Consider the following 25511-nt stretch of genomic DNA (forward strand, 5'->3'; position numbering starts at 1 on the left):
AGTTGGCTCTGATGGTGGGGGAAGATGCAGGTCCGATGTGGCAGGCCCAAACGTATTGTGAGGGTCTGCTGGGAACGTCTGGCAGAATCCCCTGTTAGAAGCAGTTTCAACTCCCACCTCCGACAGAACTTTGCTCATGTTCCAGGGGTGGCGGGGGACATCGAGTCCGAGTGGACCATGTTCCGCGCCTCCATTGGTGAGGCGGCCGACTGGAGCTGTGGCTGTAAGGTGGTCGGTGCCTTCTCGTGGCTGCAGTCCCCGAACCCGTTGGTGGACACCAACGGTGAGGGACGCTGTCAAGCTGAAGAAGGAGTCCTATCGGGCCTTTTTGGCCTGTGGGACTCCTGAGGCAGCTGATGGGTACCGGCTGGCCAAGCGGAATGCAGCTTTGGTGGTCGCTGAAGCAAAAACACGGGTATGGGAGGACTTCGGTGAGGCCATGGAGAAAGACATCCGGACGGCTTCAACGAAATTCTGGTCCACAATCCGGTGTCTCAGGACGGGGAAGCAGTGCACCATCAACACTGTGTATAGTGGGGATGGGGCGCTGCTGACCTCGACTCGGGACGTTGTGAGCCGGTGGGGAGAATACTTCGAAGACCTCCTCAAATCCACCGACACGCCTTCCCATGAGGAAGCAGAGTCTGGGCTCTCCTACCTCTGGGGTTGAGGTCACCAAGGTGGTTAAAAAGCTCCTCGGTGGCAAGGCCCCGGGGGTGTATGAGATTTGCCCAGAGTTCCTAAAGGCTCTGGATGTTGTGGGGCTGTCCTGGTTGACACGCCTCTGCAACATCGCGTGGACATTGGGGACAGTGTCTCTGGATTGGCAGACTGGTGTGGTGGTGCCCCTTTTTGAGAAAGAGGACTGGAGGGTGTGTTTCAACTACAGGGGGATCACAGTACTCAGCCTCCCTGGTAAGGTCTATTCAGGGGTGCTGGAGAGGAGGGTCTCTTCGGGAAGTCGAATCTCAGATTCAGGAGGAGCAGTGTGGTTTTCGTCCTGGCCGTGGAACAGTGGACCAGCTCTTCACCCTCGGCGGGGTCCTCGAGTGTTCATGGGAGTTCGGCCAACCAATCTACATGTGTTTTGAGGACTTGGAGAAGGCATTTGACAGTGTCCCTCGGGGTGGTCCTGTAGGGGGTGCTTTTGGAGTATGGGGTACCGAACCCCCTGATACGGGCTGTTCGGTCCCTGTACGACCGGAGTCAGAGTTTGGTCCGCATATCTGGCAGTAAGTCGGACTCGTTCCCGGTGAGGGTTGGACTACGCCAAGGCTGCCCTTTATCACCGATTCTGTTCATAACTTTTATGGACAGAATTTTGAGACGCAGCCGAGGCGTAAAGGTTTGGTGGCCTCAGTATTGCATCTCTGCTTTTTGCAGATGATGTGGTTCTGTTGGATTCATCAAGCCGTGATCTCCAACTCTCACTGGAGCGGTTCGCAGCTGAGTGTGAAGCGGCTGGGATGAGAATCAGCACCTCCAATTCTGAGACAGTGGTCCTCAGTCGTAAAAGGGTGGCGTGCCCTCTCCAGCTCGGGGATGAGATCCTGCCCCAAGTGGAGGAGTTCAAGTATCTTGGGGTCTTGTTCACGAGTGAGGGAAGAATGGAACGGGAGATCGACAGGCGGATGAGTGCAGCGTCTGCAGTGATGCGGACTTTGTATCGGTCCGTTGTGGTAAAGAAGGAGCTAAGCCAAAAGGCGAATTTACCGGTCGATCTATGTTCCTACCCACACCTATGGTCACGTGCTGTGGGTCGTGACCGAAAGAACAAGATCCCGGATACAAGCGGCCAAAAGTAGTTTCCTCCGCAGGGTGTCCGGGCTCTCCCTTAGAGATAGGGTGAGAAGCTCGGTCATCCGGGAGGAGCTCAGAGTAGTGCCGCTGCCCCTCCACATCGAGAGGAGATAGGTGAGGTGGCTGGGGCATCTGATTCAGATGCATCCCGGACACCTCCCCGGTGAAGTGTTCCGGGCACGCCCGGGGGAGACCCCGGGGACGACCCAGGACACGTTGGAGAGACTACGTCTTCGGCTGGCCTGGGAACGCCTCGGGATCTCCCCGGAAGAGCTGGATGAAGTTGCTGGGGAGAGGGAAGTCTGGGCTTCCCTGGTAAAGCTACTGCCCCCACGACCTGACCTATGATAAGCGGTAGAAAATGGATGGATGGATGGATAAGCATTCGCGACAAGATGTTGAATAAGACAGCAGACGCAAGTTACCGACGTCATTCAAAAAATAAAAAGCCTTAAATGGAAATTGGCTTGCCACGTTGCCCAAAGAGCTGACAAAAGGTGGACCACAGAAATTATCAATTGGATACCACTGGACACAAATCGACCACGGCGAAGATCTAAAAGTAGATGGATAGAGGAAATCATTAAACACACCGGAATACACTGGCAACAAATTGCAAAATGTCGTAGTAGTTGGAAACGTGAAGAAGAGGCCTTCATCCTGCAGTGCATAGATAATGGCTGCTGCTGCTGATGATGATGATGTCCATATAAGGTGTGAATGTAAGTGCGAATGGTTGTTTGTTTCTACGTGCCCTGCGATTGGCTGGCGACCGGTTCAGGGTGTACCCCGCCTCTCGCCCTAAGATAGCTGGGATAGACTCCAGAACCCCCCACGACCCGCGTGAGGAGAAACGGTAAAGAAAATGAATGGATGGATTTATATATATACTGTATGTATACAGTATATGACAAATGCAAAAGTGTTCCCTGCATCCTTCAATTTTTCTGTAAGGGTTGTGAAAAGTTTGTAAGCCCCTGTACTAGAGCATATGGAAAGGGCTGTGTATTAAATGGCAAAGTCACTCTACAGTACATCCACATATTTGATCAAATATCCAAAACTAACACTGTATGTCATTGACACCTAATGAAATACCAATTAAGTGTTATCCACAAGAGCTTGACATTTTATACTGTGAACTAGCTCAATATATTACTTGAATATACATCACAAGTAGGTTGTGGGTGCTAAGAAAATAATGGTTCATAAGGAGGTTCTTTTTTTTTTCCAATAAAAACAGCTCCGATCAGCTATACAATACAAGCAAGTTTGATATTAAAGTAGTTTTAACTGAATTTGACCAAATAATGTTTTTTTTCTTTACCCCTTAGCCTCACTAGGGTCGCGGGTGTCCTGGAGCCTATCCCAGCCGACTCAGGGCACAGTATAGACAAACAACCATTCACACACACATTCATAGAGTCTTCAATTAACCTCCCATGCATTTTGGAGGATGTGGAAGGAAACCAGAGTATCCAGAGAAAACCCACGCAGGCATGGAGGAACATGCAAACTCTACACAGAGGAGACCGGATTTGAAGTCCTTAGAACTGTGAGGCAGATGTGTTAACCAGTCGTGCAATGTGCTGCAATATTTAACAAAATAGTTACGCCTAATATAAGTGACCAAAAGGCAACGGAAAAAATATTTCACATGCAAAGGTGACAGAAACAGCACCAAGACATTGCCAATAACCAGACAATACATCCATAATTGGACACCAAGTGTGTTTATTCCATATGCATAATTAATGAAAACTCATAACTATGCACAGGCAGTATTGTTTTGGATCACAACATCATCACGTAAGCAATTAATAATAGTGAAAATAATAATGGGTACAAAGTGCTGCCGCATTACTGCAAGGAAAAATGCAAACAGCTTTTGTCTAATGATTTGGATTATAGCATCATAACTTCAGAAATGAAATTAATAATTACATTAATATCACAGGCTGAAGTGCACACACACTAATGATTTGGATCACAATGTCATTCCATCAAAAATGGCATTAATGAAATACAAATTCACATCCAAATACTTCGGTATCACAATCTTCGTTATTATATTTCTACTCAAAACAAAAATACATGCCACGTCCTGCTGTGCAATCCTGACAGAACCTGGCTATTTTTTTTTAAATCTCCATTTTGCGTTTTGTCCCCCTGAAAGATGACATTTTAATTTTCTACCAGCATTATAATTGGGGGAAAAAAAGAGTTTTTCTTAATCACAAAATGATCCATTGCTGCAGCGGACTGTAGGCTAGCTTGCTATGTTAATTCATTTTGCAGTTGCCTTTTGTGTTCTTTAGCCTTTCATTTATTTCCTGCCTGTTCTGATAAGTATTAATTACCACATGACTAATAACCAATTATACCCTTTAGCAGCTCCTTCAAGTTTACCATTTGCTCTTTTCTCCCTTCCTGTCTTACTTCTCTCCCATACTTTTTCATCAGATCATGTCATTCCCCCATTCACCCCCACATCTTGTCCAGAGGTAGCTTTCACTGAGAGAGATATTATTGTGGCAGTTTAATTAGCAAGAACCCACATGGGTATTGATTATGCACTTGCCTGGGGTAAAGTTTGCCCTCTGCTCCCAGTCATGTATTGATCTTTATCAGGGAAGGACCAGAGGAGCCATCTCAGAGTTCACATATCAAGCAGGTGAAGCTCCAAGCTTAGATGGTATGTGTCTGCATTAAAACATTCATGGTGACATTTATTCTTGACAGGTAAGCAGAAGGTAGCGCGGTGGAGTAGTATTTATCATGTCTGCAGCGCAAACTCCAGACTTTGAGTCGCCCGCTCCGTCTGGCCGTTAGATTGTGGATGGTATCCAGAGGACAGACTGGCTGCTGCGCCCACCGCCTTATAGAACTCAGAATCAGAATCATCTTTATTCGCCAAGTATGTCAAAAACACACAAGGAATTTGTCTCCGGTAGTTGGAGCCGCCCTTGTACGACAACAGACAGTCAATTGACAGAGAATACTTTTGAGGCATCAAGACATTGAGAATAAAAAAATTAATAAACAGTCACTGAGCAATAAAAGGCTGCTAGTAATCTGGTAATGCCGGTACAATTTTTTTTTTTTTTTTGACAATTGTGCAAAAAGATGCAGATTCCTCTCGCAATTAGAGCAGTTTGAAATGACTAATAGAACAATAGTCCGGTGCAATGACCATTGTACAAAGGGCGCCGAGACTTCAAGAAATTTATTAAGTTTAAAGTGACGAGTAGTGCGATAATCTGGGACAATGTCGATTGTGCAAATGTTGCAGATGCTACTCAGGCACATGAGTGGCCATAGCTCGCTAGGCCATGCTCCACAGATAAGCAAATAGTGCAGCATGGAAAGATTACTACAGTGAGTGCAGGAGTAATGTATAATTGGGCCAACAGAAATGTAACAACAAACTCAAGACAAAAATTTGGCAGAATGTTGCAATTAAATTTTAAGTTAACTGTTTAAGAAGTTAATGACAAGAGGGAAGAAGCTGTTGGAATGTCTGCTAGTTTTAGTTTGCATTGTTCAGTAGCGCCTACCTGAGGGAAGGAGCTGGAAGAGGTGGTGACCAGGATGTGGAGGATCCAAGAGGATTTTGCATGCTCTTGCCTTAGTTCCGGCAGCGTGGAAGTTCTCAAGGGGAGGCAGGGGGGTACCGACAATCTTTTCAGCAGTTTTGATTGTCCGTTGCAGTCGGAGTTTGCCCCTTTTTTGTAGCAGCACCAAACCAGACTGTGATTGAAGAACACAGAACTGATTCGATGACCGCTGTCTAGAACTGCCTCAACAGCTCCTGTGGCAGGCCGTGCTTCCTCAGAAGCCGCATGAAATACATCCTCTGCTGGGCCTTTCTGAGGATGGAGTTGATGTTGATATCCCACTTCAGGTCCTGAGAGACTGTAATTCCCATGAACTTGAAGGTCTCAACGTTAGACACAGGGCAGTTGGACAGCGTGAGGGCCAGCTGTGGCGAAGGAAGCCTCCTGAAGTCCACTATCATCTCTACAGTCTTGAGGGTGTTCAGCTCCAGGTTGTGTCAGCCGCATCACAGCTCCAGCCTCTCCACTTCCTGTCGATACGCAGACTCGTCACAGTCTTTGATGAGGCCGATGACTGTGTCGTCTACCAACTTCAGGAGTTTGACAGCCGGGTGCGTTGAGGTGCAGTCGTTTGTGTAGAGAGAGAAGAGCAGTTGAGAGTGGACACAACCTTGGGGTGCCCCAGTGCTGCTGGTGCATGTAGATGAGGTGGTGTCCCCCAGCCTCACCTGCTGTATCCTGCCCATCAGGAAGCTGTAAATCCACTGCCAGATGGCAGGTGAGATGCTGAGCTGGAGAAGCTTGGAGGAGAGGAGTGCGGGGATGATGGTGTTGAACGCAGGTCTCAAGTCCACAAACAGGATCCTCGCGTAGGTCCCCGCGCCGTTGAGGTGTTCAAGGATAAATCATGATCATCCGTGGACCTGTATGCTCGGTAGGCAAACTGCAGGGGGTCCAGCAGGGGACGTGTGACGCTCTTGAGGTGGTCCAGCTCGAGGCTTTCAAAGAACTTCATGACCACAGATGTCAAGGCGACAGGCCTGTAGTCATTCAGACCCGAGATTGCATGTTTCTTGGGGACTGGGATGATGGTGAGCGTTTGAAACGGGATGGTACTTTGTACAGTTCCAGAGATTTATTGAATATCTGTGTGACGACTGGAGCGAGCTGGCAGGATGGGGACACAAGGTCTGGGACCGCCGCTTCGTTTATCTTTTGTTGTTTGAAGATACGTCTCACATCCTGTTCGTGGATGATCAACCGCAGAGGTCAGAGATGTGATGGTGGTCGTTGGTGCGGCTGGGTGGGTGTGGGGTGTGTAAGTGTCCTTTTCAAATCTGCAGTAGAAGGTGTTCAAGTCGTTGGCTAGTCTTTTATTGTTCTCAGCTTGGGGGGTTGGTCGCTTGTAATTGGTTAGTGATTGTAATGCGATTGTAATGCATGCCAGACTGATTTCGAGTCGTTTGCGGTAAACTGTTTTTCTAACTTTACTGTTAGTTTCTCTTTGCAATGTTAATTTTTTTCTTCAGCTGGTTTCTAGCGCGATTATGCACGGCCCTATTCCCGCTTCGATGTCAAACCTCTTTAGCCTGGCGAAGTTGCTTAAGTTTGGCAGTGAACCACGGGTTGTTGTTATTGAATAATTTTGCTGGTACACACACCTCTTCACAGAAACTTATATAGGATGTGACAGTGTCCGTATATTCATGCAGGCTGCCAGCTGAATTTTCAAAGACACTCCAGTCTGTGCAGTCTAGACAGCTTTGAAGTTCTAGCTTTGCTTTTTTGATGTGATTTGGAGTCACTCTCTTTAAAAACCAAAGACCAAGTCCGAAACCTTAGTGTTCTGAGAGATTCCGACGTGACTTTCAACAGTCATATCAAATCAATTACTAAAACTGCCTTCTACCATCTGAAGAACATATCCAGAGTGAAGGCATGTCTCAAGCAGATCAGGAGAAGCTCATCCATGCCTTTATGTCAAGTATGACATTTATGACCGGACTCCCTAAAAAGAGCATTAAACAACTGCAGCTCATTCAGAATGCTGAAGCTCGAGTTCTGACTAGAACAAAGAGGTCAGAGCATATTACTCCAATTATAAAGTCTTTTCACTGGTTTCCAGTCAGCTTTAGATTTTAAAGTTGTACGACTGGTCTATCAATCACTAAGCGGTTTAGGTTCTGAATACATGAATGAAATGATAATGGAATATCAACCCAGGAGGGCTCTGAAATTGACAGACTCAGGTCAAATATGGAGTACAGAGTCCAAAGCAAACATGATGAAGCAGCATTTAGCTATTATGCTGTACACAAATGGAATAAGTTGCCAACAGAAGTGACGTCAGCCCCAAGTGTGCATGTTTTTAAGTCCAGATTAAAAACCTTTCTTTATCAATTGTGGGTCAGCCAAGTCATCAATTTAACACACGAGAAGGAATCATGAGAATCGGCCTGTGTACCATGAACGAGCGTCAATACTCCGGCGCTGTATTCCTGGATCTGGCAGGCTTATATGCAGGCAGTGATGAATGCTGATTGAGAACAGGTGCGCGGGCGAGGAGGTGATGATTGCTGGGGGAGAGAGAGAGCGAGAGAGGGAAAGGCCAGGCAAAAATCGCTTCCCAAGTTCCAAAAAAGGAACTGCAGGGCACAGACCATGACACTGTTCTCCCGGCCAGTGATAAACTCCATCAGGATTATCGTCCAACAGGTGTCTAGATTCCAACACCATTGATTTTATTAATATTCAGCACCAAATTGTCCTGTTTACCCAGTCTGCAACTTTCTCAGGCTCAGTGTTCAGCATATTATTTAATGTGAAACTTACCATCACGGAACACAGATACAGAAATACTCCAGTACGTCACGGTTCTTGCTTTGCAGTCCCGCTAAATAGCAGATTTTTATTACAGTTGTCACTCTTGCAGTATCTTTTTACTGTTTGTACAATATTTTTGCTGTCCGTTGCTCTTGCTCTCTCTCAATTTATGGTATGTGTTCAGCCCTGCCACGATAACAATTTTTTAGAATGATATCCTTTCCCAAAGATTTTCACGGTAAACGACATTATCGTTGTTTTTGTTTGTTTGTTTATAAGACTGATATGATATTAGAGCATAATATAGAATTGTACACATCTTACAAATTCTGCCCTGGTAATCATTTGCTAAATAAAAGTAGGAATCCATTTCACAATAAAAGCATTTATTTATTTTTCATAATGGCGTTTCACATATACAGTTGGTACGGAATGTTTTCAGACCCCCTGAAATTTTTGCTTGTTATATTGCAGCCATTTGTTAAAATCATTTAAGTTATTTTTTGTCCTCATTAATGTACACACAGCACCCCACATTGACAGAAAAAAAACGTAATTGTTGAAATTTTTGCTGATTTATTAAAAAAGAAAAACTGAAATGTCACACAGCCATAAGTATTCAGACCCTTTGCTCAGTATTTAGTAGAAGCACCCTTTTGAGCTAATACAGCCATGAGTCTTTTTGGGAATGATGTTGCGTCAGTGGTTCGCTGCGTTGTGAGTGCCGCGCCGGATGTATCCACAACAATGAAATTTGATCAAGTCCGGAAAAATTCTCATCTCAGTTGTATTTATTGAAGGACAACGCGCCCTACTCTGCTTCTGATTGGCTAGCACCGAGACAGGATTCATACTTTTTGATAATGATTCACTTAAGCACTTCAACAACGTAGAATGATCATACTTTATGTGTCCCTGCTCATTTTTGTGCGTCTCAGACGCGGGACGCACATAAAACAAGATCCCTGGTATTGGTAAATATAGAAAATGAGAGGATATAAGGAGCTCCCTTGAGGCCCCCACACTGTAGTACTGTACTATCAAACTTCCATAAAAAAAACAAATACTCTCTGTCTTCTCTCTGACAGGTAACTCTTCATCCAGAGCAGAGCAGTAGAACCAAAACTGTAGAATGAGTTTATCAAACAATAATAAGTCATCAATGATATCAAGGAGCATTCAAGTCCTAAATAACCATCCCTAGTTGCCTCGTCATCCATTCTTTTTAGCCACTTCATCATTTGTGCAAGTGCTGTTTGTGAAGTGCCCCATATGCCTGTTGGTAACTTGTAATCAGATCATTGCCTGAAAGATAGTCTTGGATTTGAACATATACAGTCATTTCAAACACTTTACTCAGGACTAGGAGAAGACATTGAATGACCACTTGGAACAGGTAAAGAGGATCTTTTTCATCCATAAGCAGTGGAATGACCTTAGCGTCTTTCAAAATATCTGGGCATATACTGTCTTCGAAACATTTATTGAATATGTGATATAATGGCTGGAAGATATATTTGTTTGTTATTTTGACTAGTTTATAGTCAAGGTTGTATGTTCCAGGAGGCCTGTTGTCAAATACAATAGCTGAAGCAGCATTTTTTTCAACATTTCCACTTCAACCCAGTGGAATTCAAACATGCACTGCCATTCCCCATAATAGAGTATTTCATAATATTTGACACTGTGTTAGTTGTACATATGACATCCCTCAGTTTTTCAACATTTGTTGTAAATAAATTTGTTAAAATAATTATAATAATATGGTTTATTCATGAAAATACAATGTATTTTTTTTTTACTGGATAGCATTTTGCAAAATAACCCTTCATGAATACTTCTAATGTTCACTTGACTAAATATTGCCATTACAAATAGTCATTTGGTGGGGAAACGTAATGCTGAGGTGAAGAAACTGTTCCGATTTTCTGTTATGGCCTTAGTCTGAAATTAAAATGACTTTTCTCTGACAAAAGGCCAAGCCATTCTTTTTCAGCACAGCTTGGATCATGGTTTTGAAATATAGCCAAACAAGGATTCAATGAGCAGGGCCTGGGGATAGACCTTAACTCTTGGTGACGGATATTAAAAGACTTTCTAACATTCCTGTCAATGGCTCACTTCACTGCTCTAGCCTAAGGGTCTTAAGTTAAAAATGGCTCTGAAAGGTCAGTCTAACATATTATTTGGGCGCTGATAATCTACCTCGGTGAATTCAGTTTCATTTAAAGCGTTTTACCCTGAGGAAAAAAGATTTTCTTTTGTCCATTTCAACTTTTTCCATTTGTTGAGCAATTGAACAATTTATAACTTGACAAACCTAGGCATTCTAATAATGCATTACTTCATAGCCTTTCCAATATTGTCTCTACTATAGGACATGAATTAAGGAAATGTTATACCATTCACTCTCTGCAGCACAAGTCGCAATTGCTCAGACTTATGGCAGATTTAGCTCCAAGCAAAAGGAGAAAAGGTCAAGTGAACAAGTGTGACGTGCAATGTTTGGTTTGTGATTTAATATCTACGGTATATAAAAAGTGGGCAAGACTTTTGATTTTGACAATACGTAGGTCTAAGCAGTAAGATGATGTGCATTTGTTTTTCATCTGCATGTTTATATACAGTATGTTCATGCTAAAATGAGTAAAAACCATAATCTTAAAGAGAAATACAGCATGCATTTTTGTCTTGCAGAAGATAAGTTTTCTTTCCATCCGAGTGAGTGTGGTGACCTATTCTTGCCCTCTCTGAACATAAAAAAAGAACAGAAAAACTTTTTTTTGTTATTTCAAGCTAAAACCTCATTGCTCTCATCTTATCAAGAAAGGGCATGATACACCATATGTGAAGGAAGCTAAGACAAAGACAGGCAGAAACATAGGCAAGCATTTCAGTAATAAAATCAATTTGCATCCCCTGCGACCCCAAAACCTGGGAATCTTCAAATCCATACATGGAGCAGTTTTGGCCTCAAATGAATGCACCACCAATTCTGGGCCAGACCGACCCTGAAGATTGGGTTGCTTATGTATTGGGCTGACATCATGCAGTTGACCTCTCACCAGTGGTCAGCCCATCCCAATCCATGTCCCCCAGGACACAGAGGACAAAGGGAACCCAGGATCCCCATTCGGGGAAGCCAAAGCGCAAAGGCACACCGCTAGGGCGTTGGGAAGGCAGGCTCCGGGGGAAACTGCCAGAAATGATTTTAAAATAAAGATTAATTTTGACCTCTTAATATTCATTTTTACATCACTTAACTGAGGTTTTGAAGGGTGTTGCTAGTCATGTTTTGATTGTGGTTGATCATATTTTTTGATGTGATTGTGGATTTTAATTGCTGGTACTGAAGGAATTAGGTCCCTCCCAATATCGTAGTTCTGGGTCAGCCTATTGAATGGTATGCATTGCTTATATCGAAATAAGATGGAAGTGTGCGATTCCTTTCTGGTGCTATGCAAGAAAGTAGTATATAGGTATATACTGTTGAAAGTCGGGGCAGAATGGGCAGTGTGAATGTGCAATATTTAAATATTGTGTATTGCAAAAGATATACTGTGAATACTGATACAATGACTAGTCAACCTCATGGAACATATTAACAAATATATAACTCTTTAAAGTATTCACAATCTCACAAATTAGTCACTTCCATTCATTTCAGTTAGGTAAATATTTTATGATCTTCTATTGTCCAATAATCCTGTGGAAGTCACCTATATCAGTGAAAAGTCAAGCAATCCATTTTTATTCTACATCGTGTTTACTTGTGAGACCACAGATCCTTGGTTGTACATAACCATCAATCATTCCAAATGCCAAATACTCTGGTAAAAGAACCAGGATAACCTTACATTTGCCATTATCAATACAGATACAGACTGGGTTAGCTTGAATCTTATTAACCTCAGTTGCCCTGGATCAGAACTGCATGGATGGAAAGCTGACAAAATTGGGACCATTCAGTCAATAAGGCAAATGTTAAGGACACAACAAGGCTGTTTTTTTTTAAACAATCAGTGTTTTGTTTTAATTATTTTTTTTTTTCTCTTGCTCAACAGCAGTGCACTGTACACGGATCTAAAATTTCCAAACATTACTCCATGGTGTTCATGGAGGATATTTTAAGGAGCAGGGAAGCTCGTCATTGAAGGGCGAATTCTTATAAGCAGAAAAGATAAAATAAAAAAATATATATACTGAACAAAAATATAAGCGAACTGCAGTTATTGTGGCCAGCCTAAGGCACCCCTTTGCAATAATCATGCTGTCCAATCAGCATCTTGATATGCCACACCTGTGAGGTGGGATGGATTATCTCGACAAAGGAAAAATGCTCACTAACAAAGATTTAGACAGATTTGTGAACAATATTTGAGGGAAATGGCCTTTTGTGTATATAGAAAAAGATTTAGATCTTGGAGTCCAGCTCATGAAAAATGGGAGCAAAAACAAAAGTGTTTCGTTTATATTTTTGTTCATTGTATAAGGACTTGTCTTTTTTTTACTTTAGAAGCTCAGTACATTTGCATACAATGTATTAATGGAAATTTTAATTAAAATATTTAAAAAAAAAAGAGAACATGTAACAATAAGTGACTGGTGCCACCCCAAAGCAGAAAGAGATTTGAAGGAGTGACTCAAAGTCTTTATTCCATTAAAGTTACAAAAATACAGATACATTGGTAATATAAAGCGCTACCATCGGGAAGGCAAAATTAATGAATTAATACAAAATAAATGACGAATAAACATACGATGGTAATGACGAGTAGGAAAAATGGAAGACTAAAAGACTAATAGATGTTACTAACAAGCAGGGAAAACAAGTGATCAACAAAGTTAAAACAAGCAAAAAACCCAAAGCAATCTGGCATCTTCCTAGAATGGCTGCAGAATTTAAGACTGGGAGCCCCCAAGTGCATGCCGCCTTAATTAATTCCCTCCTGTGCTGCCTAGAAAAAACAAAGAAAAAACACAAGGAAGAGCCAAGTGACTAAAAATAAAAGACAACTCAGAGTTGATCATGACATAAAGATGCTAATACTATCAACAAAAATTTTATAACAGTTGCAGTAAATAGCTGTGATCCGTTTCCTGGTAAAAACAAAACATAACGTGTATTCACTTCTTTGCACCTGCTTTGAATTAATTAGTGAATAAGTCTTCTATTCATCCAATTCTCATTGTTGGATCCAACAACTAAGAGTCTTCCAGTGCTCACTTCCTCCCAGCCCTTCATATGAATTGTGTTACTGCAACTCTCAATCTGTCTCTGTCCATATACGTGGTTATCTATTGGTCTCAGGGGTGGAGGGAGAGGAGAGACAAGTGGAAGACGTGTGGCATCAACAGTGCTTCCCTTGCCTAGCAGCCAATTAAAACCCACCCTCCCAATCCAGGGGCTCCCTTTGTTTAGTCTCATATTAGTTCGTAAGACAACTTGTGCACTGGGGAACAGGCACAATACATGTGCATGTGTGTTCATATATACCTGTATATACTGTATATACTTTCAAAAGACAATTTTAAGCGTTCATTACTCTGCTGAGACATTTTTAATTTTTGCACACATAGGAAGGTGGAATTCCTCAAGATGAAGAGAAAGCAAAGAGACAAGCAGGCTGCTCTGGCTGTTGTTTCATTAACTGCCAGTCGACAGCACATACATCAAGTTCGCACAACTTTGCTTTGGGAGCGCAACCGTAACCTGCACTGATCCACCCGCGAGGAGAGTTGTGATGGATCGTGTGACATGAGGAAAGCACACTTTCTCCCGTAGTCACCCTAAGCATTTCTCAGACAAAATCCCATTGGATCAGATGAAATCTGGAAGAAATTGTCAAATCAAAACAGTGGTGCTCAGTCAAAAAAAAATGTACTTTCATATTTCTGAAGCTTATATTTCTGTTTAAGGGATTTCTTGATTGAACAGGTATGGAGGTAATCAGTCTTGTGTGTGATCAGTGAAAATTAACCAAAAGTTGTGAATAGCCACAATTAATTATTGATTCAACAAGGGGGGAAATTACTTTTTCACACAGCATTTAAAAACAATATTTTAAGTTCACTTGGGTTATATTTGTCTGATAATCTGAAACACTTAAGTTTGGAAACTATGTAAAAATTTAAGAATTTGAGAAATACATTTTCATGGGACTGTACCATTACACTCTTTCACATGAACACAAGAGTTATAGCACCCCAAAATAATGTTACTTCACAAATTTAATACGCTAAAAATGTTTTATTCAAATTTATTACAATGCCATTGATTAAAATAATGCGAATACGTTGCTTATCCTTGTATATCCAAGTCCCCAAACCGTGCACATCAAAGCCGAACCCCTGACAAAAGCCTTAAATATGTCACAAAAGCAAACGCCTGTGTAAATTCTTTTTTTCGGCGTGTAAGCCTGATAAAATAGAACGAACACGCCGCCTGGGGAATTCTTTCTGCAGACATAATTTCTTAGTCCAGAGCAATAAAATAAGTGCCAATGTTCACAGCATTAGAGGGGCCCTTTAAGGTTAGAGAGAAATCAGTGGGGTGTATTTCTTCCGCCAAAATCAGTCTTGGATTGTTGTATGCAGAAATTCAGCCACAAAGAAAGGCCACTGAGTGGAGGGATGAAAGAATTGAACACACTTGAATTAGGTTTGTTGGAAAAAAAAAACACAACCGATGGGAAGCACCATGCTGAATGGACTTGTAATTGGTCCAATGTTAGCTGCCGGTATCCCGGAAAACAATCAAACAGACAAATAAACAAACGAACAAAACATCAGCAACAATGTTCATTGTTATAATGATATATGACAGAAACCTGAACCAATGGTTGCAATAGTTGCAACCTGCAGTTCACATTAAGCCCAGGGCTCTGGTAGGGACTGATGATATTGATGTTAACATTTGACATGGAGTCTGTAAAACAGATTTATTTGTTTATTTTGATAGATCCTGTATTAAGCCACACAAGAGAGAGTGAAGCACCACAGGTTCGGGATTTTAGGCACGTATGAGTGTATATCACATTTAACATACATCTACAGTATAGTGGATATAAAAAGTCTACGTTCTAAGTTTAAGTTCAAATGCCAGGTTTTTGTGATCTAAAAAAATGAGACCCAGATAAATCATGAAAAAAAAATTCTGAATTAATCCTATTAAACTGTACAACTAAAAAAAAGGAAATCAAAATGTCCGGCTTTGGACAATTTTTGGACCCGGATGGAGAAGAGGGTGCCAGATTAGTGAAACCTCCTCCTGTCATACCTTGCCCTGTCATATCAGGCTTCTATATGTGTTTGGCAAAGTTTGCATTGCTGGTTTCCCCAGACAAAATCTCACGTTCTTCTTCTCAACAAGGTGAGAATTTCCATTGCTTATCCTCCACACATCTAGCTGTGCATTGCTCTCCTCCAGCAGGGGATATTCGTGGCTCACTCTCACCAGTGTTCCTGACAGAGCTATGTTCTGAGTTGAGCCTCTGGCTGCTGGAGGCTTGTTTGGGCAGTAATTTGTCATACTGGCTAAATCTGAGCTGAGAAAGAAGTACAGTCCTCTGACATCCTCAGACACACAGTAAGTCTAAAGCAGTGGTTCTTAACTTGGGGTCGATCGAACCCCAGGGGTTCGGTGAGGCAGCTGCTTGGCTTCAATGAAGGACTCGACACACACCGTGTGTGCATGCGTGCATGTATCCGTAAAAGCCTTTTTAGACTGCATTTTGAATGCTGTGTTCATGCCGTTCAAAATGCAACCCTGCATCAAGGTGACCGTTTACCATTGCGGCGCTGCGCCTCAAGTTGAAATGCTTTTTGTTTTTTAATATATATATAAAATCTATATCTTTATTTAACAACATTTCAGCAATACACTTGAGTTGTAAAGCATTGCTGTGGCGTCAGACAGCGGATCCAATAATAAAAAAGAGGCCAAAAAAATTTACTCTTACCTATGAACCCTTTTCGAGGATTGTAGAAATAACTGGAACAGGTTGGATGATGGCTGCTCTTGACTGCTTTGTTAGGAGGTCCAATTTAATAGCGAAGGGTCTGGCGGGAACCAATGTAAATCTTCAGTAAGTTCTCCGTGAAGTGTTCCATTGTCACGCAAGTAAAACAACCAAGTATACAATTGTTTTCTGAAATAAGGCAGAAGAAATACCTTTTCTTTGTGTGAATAATTATAAACCAAACGATTCACGTGTTGGTGACTTGTAGTCAGGCCCCCATTTGAGCATTCATTGCCACAAAATCATCCTTTCCCTTCTCTGCACTAGTAAGTTTTGAATAGCAAATAATACTTGCCTGTTTCATTTTATAAATATGTTTCTGCTGTGCAAAATGTATGTTGGTAGGTGTCGGCTGATGAAGTGTAGATAGTCATGAATATCACATTTATTATAAAGTTTATAAAAGAATTGACCAAGCCAAAACAGTTCAGTTAATCGATAATTACACAAACTAATTTCACCTTGCCTTGCTGGCAAATTGGTGCATCAGAGGCTTTCAGTCAGAATTTGCTGAAGCGGGACATTTTTGGTGTCCGAAATTCAATTTCTCACAGATGTTGCGGCTTCAAACATTCAAATAAGTTGATGCTTGCCGACATCAACACTAGTGTCTGGGATGATGACCATTGTTTTCAACATAATGATGAATTTTCAGTGAGTCTCCGGTGTTTAACTAAACATTCAGGTCATGGGCCTTTGTGTACGTGCAGTGTTCCCCCTCTGATACTACGTCAGAAGCTGGCAAATTTGGCGTCCCATTGCACCTGACACAGGACAGTGAGCAGATGAACGACTGTGAAAAAGATGGCCAGTGAGAAACGCTGACAGATTTATGAGCCACACAGAGTGACGTGTCTGCTGGTAACAGAAATATTTACAGTATGTCACATCATTCTTTTCAAACAGACTATTTTGCCGTAAGGAGCATTGCCTTTTTAGTAGTTTGGGGAGAGTGTATTATAGTATGTATGTATTAGAGAGTGTATATCATAGTTTAACCCTACTTAAACAACTAATTTTGATACAGCACACACCTCTACATACACATTAACAGTAGGTATTTTTTTCTGATGTAAACCAGCCCTCCACAGTGAGTACTAAAAATGCCAAAAAAGTTTTGCTGTCTCTGACCACCTGAAACGTTTCCTAGCTAGAAAAAAAAATATTGGTTAACTACTACCCAACAACATTACTTAAACTTAAAATTGTCCAAATCCTCAGAATTTTAGTTATTCAACCGTAAATATTCTCGGATTTCTGTAAAAAGCAGATGGATTATATTTGTGTTTAATAAAAAAAAAAAGACATCTGAAAACAGCTTTTATTTTGGAAATCAATGATCAACATTTTTGCCCATTTTCTGACAGATGTTCTGGACCAAACCGGTGATTGAATCATAATCAATTAATAAAGTTTGTCAATTTTCTGCGCTGTCAATTTGAAATAATGCCCTGTTTTTGAATAAAAGGGAGGAAATATATTTTTTATCCACTTCATTGATTTTTAAAAAGAAAAAATTGACAGATTAATCAATTATGAAAATAATTGTTAGTTGCACCCTATGTCATGCTTTTTTATGACACCAACATGCCATAATATTTGACTGCATGATTGTTTCCTCCTTCTGTGGCAGAGCACTGGAAGTTTTTTAACATCTTCACCTTAGAAGTCTTTCATTGATTCTTGGTGTGGTGTGTTGTGGAGCCTATATTTCATGCATGTGATCGTCCCACATCCTGCCTATGAGATAGGGTGTGAGAAGCTGTGTCTGCATAGTAATTGGTTGGGTAGGCTCCCATAATGTTTTAATGCATAAATATATCAAGCTCTGAAATTACAATTTAATGGTCTGTGGAATTAGAAAAGGAAGCTCTTATTCTCTGCAACCAACCCCCACCCTGCTATGCTCTCTGCTTTTTTACAGCCTCCCTTAATTTACTCATGGTTGTCTGTCCTTCTTGCAATGCAAAGCTCTCAGTGTCTTTAATCATTTTGGATACTTTGCCATTGGGCAGTTTTACATATTGTGGACAGAGTAAAAAAGTCATGAACCAATGAGTCTTTTAGCAATGTTGGTGTTAAAAATAATGTAGTATAATGAGAGTGATAAAAACGGTATGTATTGCAATATTTTCACAAGATATTAATTGAAACACTATTTAAATGCAGTTTATTAATCTATTTATATGGTGTGTGCGTGTGTGTGTGTGTGTGTCTGTATTATATGGCCGGCCAATCAAAACTGGAGACTGAACAGTGCTAGAAAACCTATGGGAAAAAGATGGATTATGTAACACCAATACTCATTGGCTCGTGGCTTTGAAATCACCCTACAGTAATTTCCCGGTATATGATCCAGTGACCATCACAAAGGCAGTCAAGTACGACGAGCTGGGCTGCACCAGGCCCTGACATGATCTACGCCTTCTGGCTAAAAGAAAATGATTGCACTCCATGGAGACCTAGCAGTACAAATGAACCAGGTGCTAATAGTTGGGAAACACCCAGAGTGATAAACAGATGGCTGGACAGGGCTGATCATGAATGACTCCCAGAGAGCAACTGATGGCCAGTAACCTGCCTCTTACATTGTCATCCATATTGCCTACTATGCCTACATATTCACATTTTAGATTAAATTAAGCACCAGGTCGGGGATGAGATCCTGCCCCAAGTGGAGGAGTTCAAGTATCTTGGGGTCTTGTTCACGAGTGAGGGAAGAATGGAACGGGAGATCGACAGGCGGATCGGTGCAGCGTCTGCAGTGATGCGGACTTTGTATCGGTCCGTTGTGGTAAAGAAGGAGCCAAGCCGAAAGGCGAAGCTCTCAATTTACCCGTCGATCTACGTTCCTACCCTCACCTATGGTCACGAACAAGATCCCGGATACAAGCGGTCAAAATTAGTTTCCTCCGCAGGGTGTCCGGGCTCTCCCTTAGAGATAGGGTGAGAAGCTCGGTCATCCGGGAGGAGCTCAAGAGGAGCCAGATGAGGTGGCTGGGGCATCTGATTCGGATGCCTCCCGGACGCCTCCCTGGTGAGATGTTCCGGCCACGTCCCACCGGGAGGAGACCCCGGGGACGACCCATGACACGCTGGAGAGACTAGATCCTTCGGCTGGCCTCGGAACGCCTCGGGATCCCCCCGGAAGGGCTGGATGAAGTGGCTGGGGAGAGGGAAGTCTGGGCGTCCCTGCTAAAGCTACTGCCCCTGCGACCCGACCCGGATAAGCGGTAGAAAATGGATGGATGGATGGATGGATGGAAGCACCGCAGGTAGACGCCTCAGGGATAGTGGTTCTCCTCAGGACCTGTCCCGGTCGGTCGATACAGAACCCTCCACAGCAACAGCCTCACTTTGCTCATTGCCACCTTGTCCCCTCTCTCAGGAGGATGATGGGGATGTAGAAATAAGTCTTCAGTGGAGACTTGAAAATTTCTACAGATGTAGCTGCTCTACTTTCCACAGGTAGGGCATTTCTGAGTACTGGAACCTGAAGAGAGAATGCTCAAAAACAAGGGTCTCCAACCTGTGGCTCCAGAGCATGTGTCTCTTTCATTCTTCAGCTGTGACTTTGAAAAATAATGAGTATTTAATTTCAATTTCAATATAGTTTTTTTCATTTTTCCAATGTAATTCTAAATGTGAAGGTTGTGGTGCTTTTGTAACATTAAAATAAAATGTTTTAACATGTATTTTTTGTCGCTCAAAATAGACATCACAAGTGGTGATGTGCGACACCTGGGGCCAATATTTAATGAGCTATTCGACCCCGGTAGTCAAACCAAAGATAAATAAACTTTTCTGGAGAAAACTGAAAATTTAATCCTACATGCTACATGAACTACCGTAATTTCTCGTGTATAATGTGCACCCATGTATAATACACACCCCCAAAGTTGACCTCAAAATTCTGGAAAACCCTTCTACCTATGTACCTTCTACCTATGCGTTTTTAAATGCATGATTTTGGTTCTACCCATATGATCAAAACGAAGTATTATCTGTATTTTATTAGTTTTTTTTCAAAGAATTATTTTGAAGTTAAGCACGTCATTTGAACACGTAATCCTTTTTAAAATTTACTTGCTCTAAATTTGAAATTCACAGCCCTACTTTTATTTAGTAAATTAGAAAACACGCAGTTGAGCTCACATGTTTGATTACCCAGGCAGAATTTGTAAGATGGGTACATTTCTTTAAAGAAAACCTGAAGGACCAGGCAAAACGCATTTAATTTTATTTTAACAGAGTCAAATTAAACGGTCAAGCATTTCAGAAAAGCAGTATCATTTAACAAAACATAATCATAAAGAAGGCGGCACGGTGGCCGACTGGTTAGAGCGTCAGCCTCACAGTTCTGAGGTGCGGGGTTCAATCCCCGCCCCCGCCTGTGTGGAGTTTGCATGTTCTCCCCGTGCCTGCGTGGGTTTTCTCCGGGTACTCCGGTTTCCTCCCACATCCCAAAAACATGCATTAATTGGAGACTCTAAATTGCCCGTAGGCATGACTGTGAGTGCGAATGGTTGTTTGTTCGTATGTGCCCTGCGATTGGCTGGCAACCAGTTCAGGGTGTACCCCGCCTCCTGCCCGATGACAGCTGGGATAGGCTCCAGCACGCCCGCGACCCTAGTGAGGAGAAGCGGCTCAGAAAATGGATGGATAGATGGATAATCATAAAGAAATTAATGATGTCATATTGGCATGAAAGTGTAGGCTCCTATAAGCACTAGGTGGCGGTGGCATTTCTGAATGAAAGTGTACAGCTTTTTCATAACCACTAGATGGATGCATAAGTTTATAAAATGTGAATTATTTTTCCCATTTACCTCTATACCTGTGTATAATGTGCACTATTGACTTTCAACAATTTTATGGGGGAAAAAATGCGCATTATACACGATAAATTACGTATATTAAAAAAAAAAAAAAAAAAAAAAAAAACATCGTTCACATAGCCTCACAGATGACAGCTTACAATTGTTTGTGAAAATAAAGTCGACGTCTCCAGCCCTGATGTGTCGATGCTGTTCACTGAGTTTCAGGAGCAAAAATCACTTTAACCAGGTTTTTCAGAGTTCAAAATGTTTTTTGTCACATACAGAAATAAAATTGTGTTCTCTTGAGCAGTTGATTGATTTCATAAATGCAACACATCATCAATCATCAACATCATTAGACAAATGTAAATATCAGACAAAGATAACCCAAGTAAACATAAAAGGCAGTTTATAAAGTAAATGCCCCGTTGTTAAATCGTGAATTAACTCGGACCTAATCACAGCTTTTGAAAGTTAATTTTCACTGACCACACTCAAGCCTGATTACCTCCAGACACGTTCAAGAAATCACTTGAATGCAACCTGTCTGACTAAATGAAGTCGGCCAACAGATGTCAAAAAGTTTCAACAAAATGGCACTATCTAGAGAAGTTCAAGAACAGATGAGAAATAAGCACGGAGGGAACACTGAGGACAAGGAGAAACACGGGGGTCAGAGCAATGGCAAGGAATTAGGTTGCTTACTTGAGACAAGTGAGCCGTGGTACCATTGGAGGAGCTGCAATACTCTGGCAAGGTTTTCCGGGATCAGGCAGGCTTAAATGCAGGTGGTAATGAGGGTTGATTGCTGACAGGTGTGCGGCTGAGGAAGGTGCTTGAAAGAGATAGGGGAGGGGAGAGAGCGCCACCCAGGCTCCAACAATGGAACTGCAGGGCAGCTCATGACAGTAATCAGATTTATCAGTTTGGAAAAGGTTTATAACGCCATTTGTAAAGCTTTAGTACTCCAGCAACCTACAGTAAGAGACATTAACCACAAATGTAGAAAATATGGAACCTTCAAGGAGTGACAGGCCTACAAAAATTACCCCAAGAGCACAGCGATGAGTCATCCAGGAGGTCACAAAGGAATCCAGGACAACATCTCAAGAATTGCAGGCCTCCTTTGCCTCAGTTAAAAAGAAATTAATGATGTCATATTGGCATGAAAGTGTAGGCTTCACTCTATTTTTTATAACCACTAGGTGGGGGTGGCATTTCTGAATGAAAGTGTACAGCTTTTTCATAACCACTAGATGGATGCATACGTTTATAAAACGTGAAAGTTTTTTTTCCATTTGCCTCTATACCTGTGTATAATGTGCACTATTAACTTTTAACAATTTTATGGGGGGAAAATGCGCATTATACACGATAAATTACGTATATTAAAAAAAAAACACATCGTTCACATAGCCTCACAAATAAAAGCGACGTCCCTGATATGGCGATGCTGTTCACTGAGTTTCAGGAGCAAAAATCACTTTAACCAGGTCAGTGTTCATGACTCAACGATAAGGAAGAAACTGGGCAAAAATGGCATTCATGGCAGAGTTCCAAGGCAAAAAAACAGTGCTGATCAAGAATAACATAAAGGCTTGTCTAACTTTTGCAAAAAAAAAAAAAAAAAAAAAAAAAGTCTAAAAATAGATTGCGCAAGTAATTATTGTAATGGAGTAAAAGTACCGTTTCTTCTTAACATAAATACTCAAGTAAAAGTAAAAGGTATGCTTCACTAAAACTACTCTGACGAGTACAATTCATCCAAAATGTTACTTGAGTAAATGTAACAGAGTAAATGAAGCGTGTTCCTACCCTCCTCTGTGTGTTTGGCAGGGCAATCAATACCCAGCATCTCAGTTTTCTTGTGGTTAAGGAGCCAAAAGGTTCCAGGACGTCCATTTTTGAATTTCAACAAGACATGCCTCCAGATTACAATCCGTGGGTGTTAGTTCTAAAGGCATGTGCAGTTGAATATGGTCAACATAGCAGTAGTGGCAGCATATGAATCTCTGTGGTACTCCTCAGGTAACACTCACGCCGGTCGATTTCTGAAGTTCAACAATAATACTAATTTTTGTATCTGAGAGCCATAAAAAGTTGCCTGATGGCCACTTCAAACTCACTTTAGCCCTGTCATTAAGCCACGTGCACCACGCATAAGCACTTTTTTTTTTCTTCATTAGTGGTTTTGGTATAGATCAGAGGTTTGGTGCTACTGATTTGGAAAGCTGATAGAGAATTAGAAAAATCATGAAGCAAACTATCAATAATTTAATGCAGCCCTATGGGGGGCACAAGTCAGTGCAAACTGTAGGCCGGTCCCAAGCCCGGATAAATGCATAGGGTTGCGTCAGGAAGGGCATCCGGCTTAAAACCTTGCCAAACAAATATGAGCGTTCATCCAAAAAATTCCATACCAGATTGGTCGTGGCCTGGGTTAACAACGTCCGCCACCATCAACCTGTGAAATTCAGCTACTGTGGGTCGAAGTCAAAGAAGAAGAAGAGGTGGAAAGCGGGTTCTTCGGCAGAAAGAGAAGAGGAAAGCACAGAGCCAAGAACTGAATGTGGGACTTTGAATGTTGGGACTATGACAGGAAAATATCGAGAGTTGGTTGACATGATGATTAGGAGAAACGTTGATATATTGTGTGTCCAGGAGACCAGGTGGAAAGGCAGTAAGGCTAGAAGTTTAGGGGCAGGGTTTAAATTATTTTACCATGGTGTAGATGGGAAGAGAAATGGAGTCGGAGTTATTTTAAAAGAAGAGTTGACTAAGAATGTCTTGGAGGTGAAAAGAGTATCAGATCGAGTGATGAGGCTGAAATTTGAAATTGAGGGTGTTATGTGGACGACTGGTTAGAGCGTCAGCCTCACGGTTCTGAGGACCCGGGTTCAATCCCCGGCCCTGCCTGTGTGGAGTTTGCATGTTCTCCCCGTGCCTGCGTGGGTTTTCTCCGGGCACTCCGGTTTCCTCCCACATCCCAAAAACATGCATTAATTGGAGACTCTGAATTGCCCGTAGGTGTGAATGTGAGTGCGGATGGTTGTTTGTTTGTATGTGCCCTGCGATTGGGTGGCGACCAGTTCAGGGTGTACCCTGCCTCCTGCCCGATGACAGCTGGGATAGGCTCCTGCACGCCCGCGACCCTAGTGAGGAGAAGCGGCTCAGAAAATGGATGGATGGATGGGTGTTATGTGTAATGTGATTAGTGGCTATGCCCCACAGGTCGGATGTGACCTAGAGGTGAAAGAGAAATTCTGGAAGGAGCTAGATGAAGTAGTTCTGAGCATCCCAGACAGGGAGAGAGTTGTAATTGGTGCAGATTGTCATGGACATGTTGGTGAAGGTAATAGGGGTGATGAAGAAGTGATGGGTAAGTACGGCATCCAGGAAAGGAACTTGGAGGGACAGATGGTGGTAGACTTTGCAACAAGGATGCAAATGGCTGTAGTGAACACTTTTTCCCAGAAGAGGCACGGACATAGGGTGACCTACAAGAGCGGAGGTAGAAGCACGCAGGTGGATTACATTTTGTGCAGACGATGTAATCTGAAGGAGGTTATCAACTGTAAGGTAGTGGTAGGGGAGAGTGTGGCTAGACATCATAGGATGGTGGTGTGTAAGATGACTCTGGTGGTGGGGAGAAAGATTAGCAAGACAAAGGCAGAGAAGAGAACCGTGTGGTGGAAGCTGAGACAGGACGAGTGTTGTGCAGCTTTTTGGGAAGAGGTGAGACAGGCTCTCGGTGGACGGGAGGAGCTTCCAGAAGGCTGCACCACTGCAGCCAAGGTGATCAGAGAGGCAGGTAGGAGAGTACTTGGTGTATCTTCTGGCAGGAAAGGAGAGAAGGAGACTTGGTGGTGGAACCTCACAGTACAGGAAATCATACAAGGAAAAAGGTTAGCTAAGAAGAAGTGGGACACTGAGAGGACCGAGGAGAGGCGAAAGTAATACATTGAGATGAGACACAGGGCAAAGGTAGAGGTGGCAAAGGCCAAACAAGAGGCATATGATGACATGTATGGCAGGTTGGACACTAAAGAAGGCTGGCTATGCAGGCTGGCCAGACAGAGGGATAGAGATGGGAAGGATGTGCAGCAGGTTAGAGTGATTAAGAATAGAGAGGAAAATATGTTGACTGGTGCCAGCAGTGTGCTAGCTAGATGGAAAGAATACTTCGAGGAGTTGATGAATGAGGAAAATGAGAGAGAAGGGAGAGTAGAAGAGGCAAGTGTGGTGGACCAGGAAGTGGCAATGATTAGTAAGGGGGAAGTTAGAAAGGCATTAAAGAGGATGAAAAATGGAAAGGCAGTTGGTCCTGATGACATTCCTGTTGGAGGTATGGAAGCATCTAGGAGAGGTGGCTGTGGAGTTTTTGACCAACTTGTTCAATAGAATTCTAGTGCGTGAGAAGATGCTTGAGGAATGGAGGAAAGGTGTACTTGTGCCCATTTTTAAGAACAAAGGTGATGTGCAGAGCTGTG

At 42.4% G+C, this 25511-nt stretch overlaps 1 protein-coding gene and 1 long non-coding RNA gene across 2 annotated transcripts in view; one reads left to right on the top strand and one right to left on the bottom strand.

Annotated features, from left to right (window-relative positions):
* rbfox1 (RNA binding fox-1 homolog 1) overlaps positions 1-25511 on the top strand; it is a 372506-nt gene that overhangs the window by 120480 nt on the left and 226515 nt on the right. The window lies entirely within an intron of this gene.
* Positions 12845-22123, bottom strand: LOC133466238 (uncharacterized). Its single transcript, XR_009784899.1, has 3 exons — positions 21727-22123; positions 16142-16241; positions 12845-14012 (listed from the first exon to the last, which is right to left on the bottom strand). It is a non-coding gene; the product is annotated as an uncharacterized LOC133466238 (long non-coding RNA).

The sequence above is a fragment of the Phyllopteryx taeniolatus genome, chromosome 16 (genome assembly GCF_024500385.1).
Source record: "Phyllopteryx taeniolatus isolate TA_2022b chromosome 16, UOR_Ptae_1.2, whole genome shotgun sequence".
In the NCBI taxonomy this organism is placed as follows: Eukaryota; Metazoa; Chordata; class Actinopteri; order Syngnathiformes; family Syngnathidae; genus Phyllopteryx; species Phyllopteryx taeniolatus.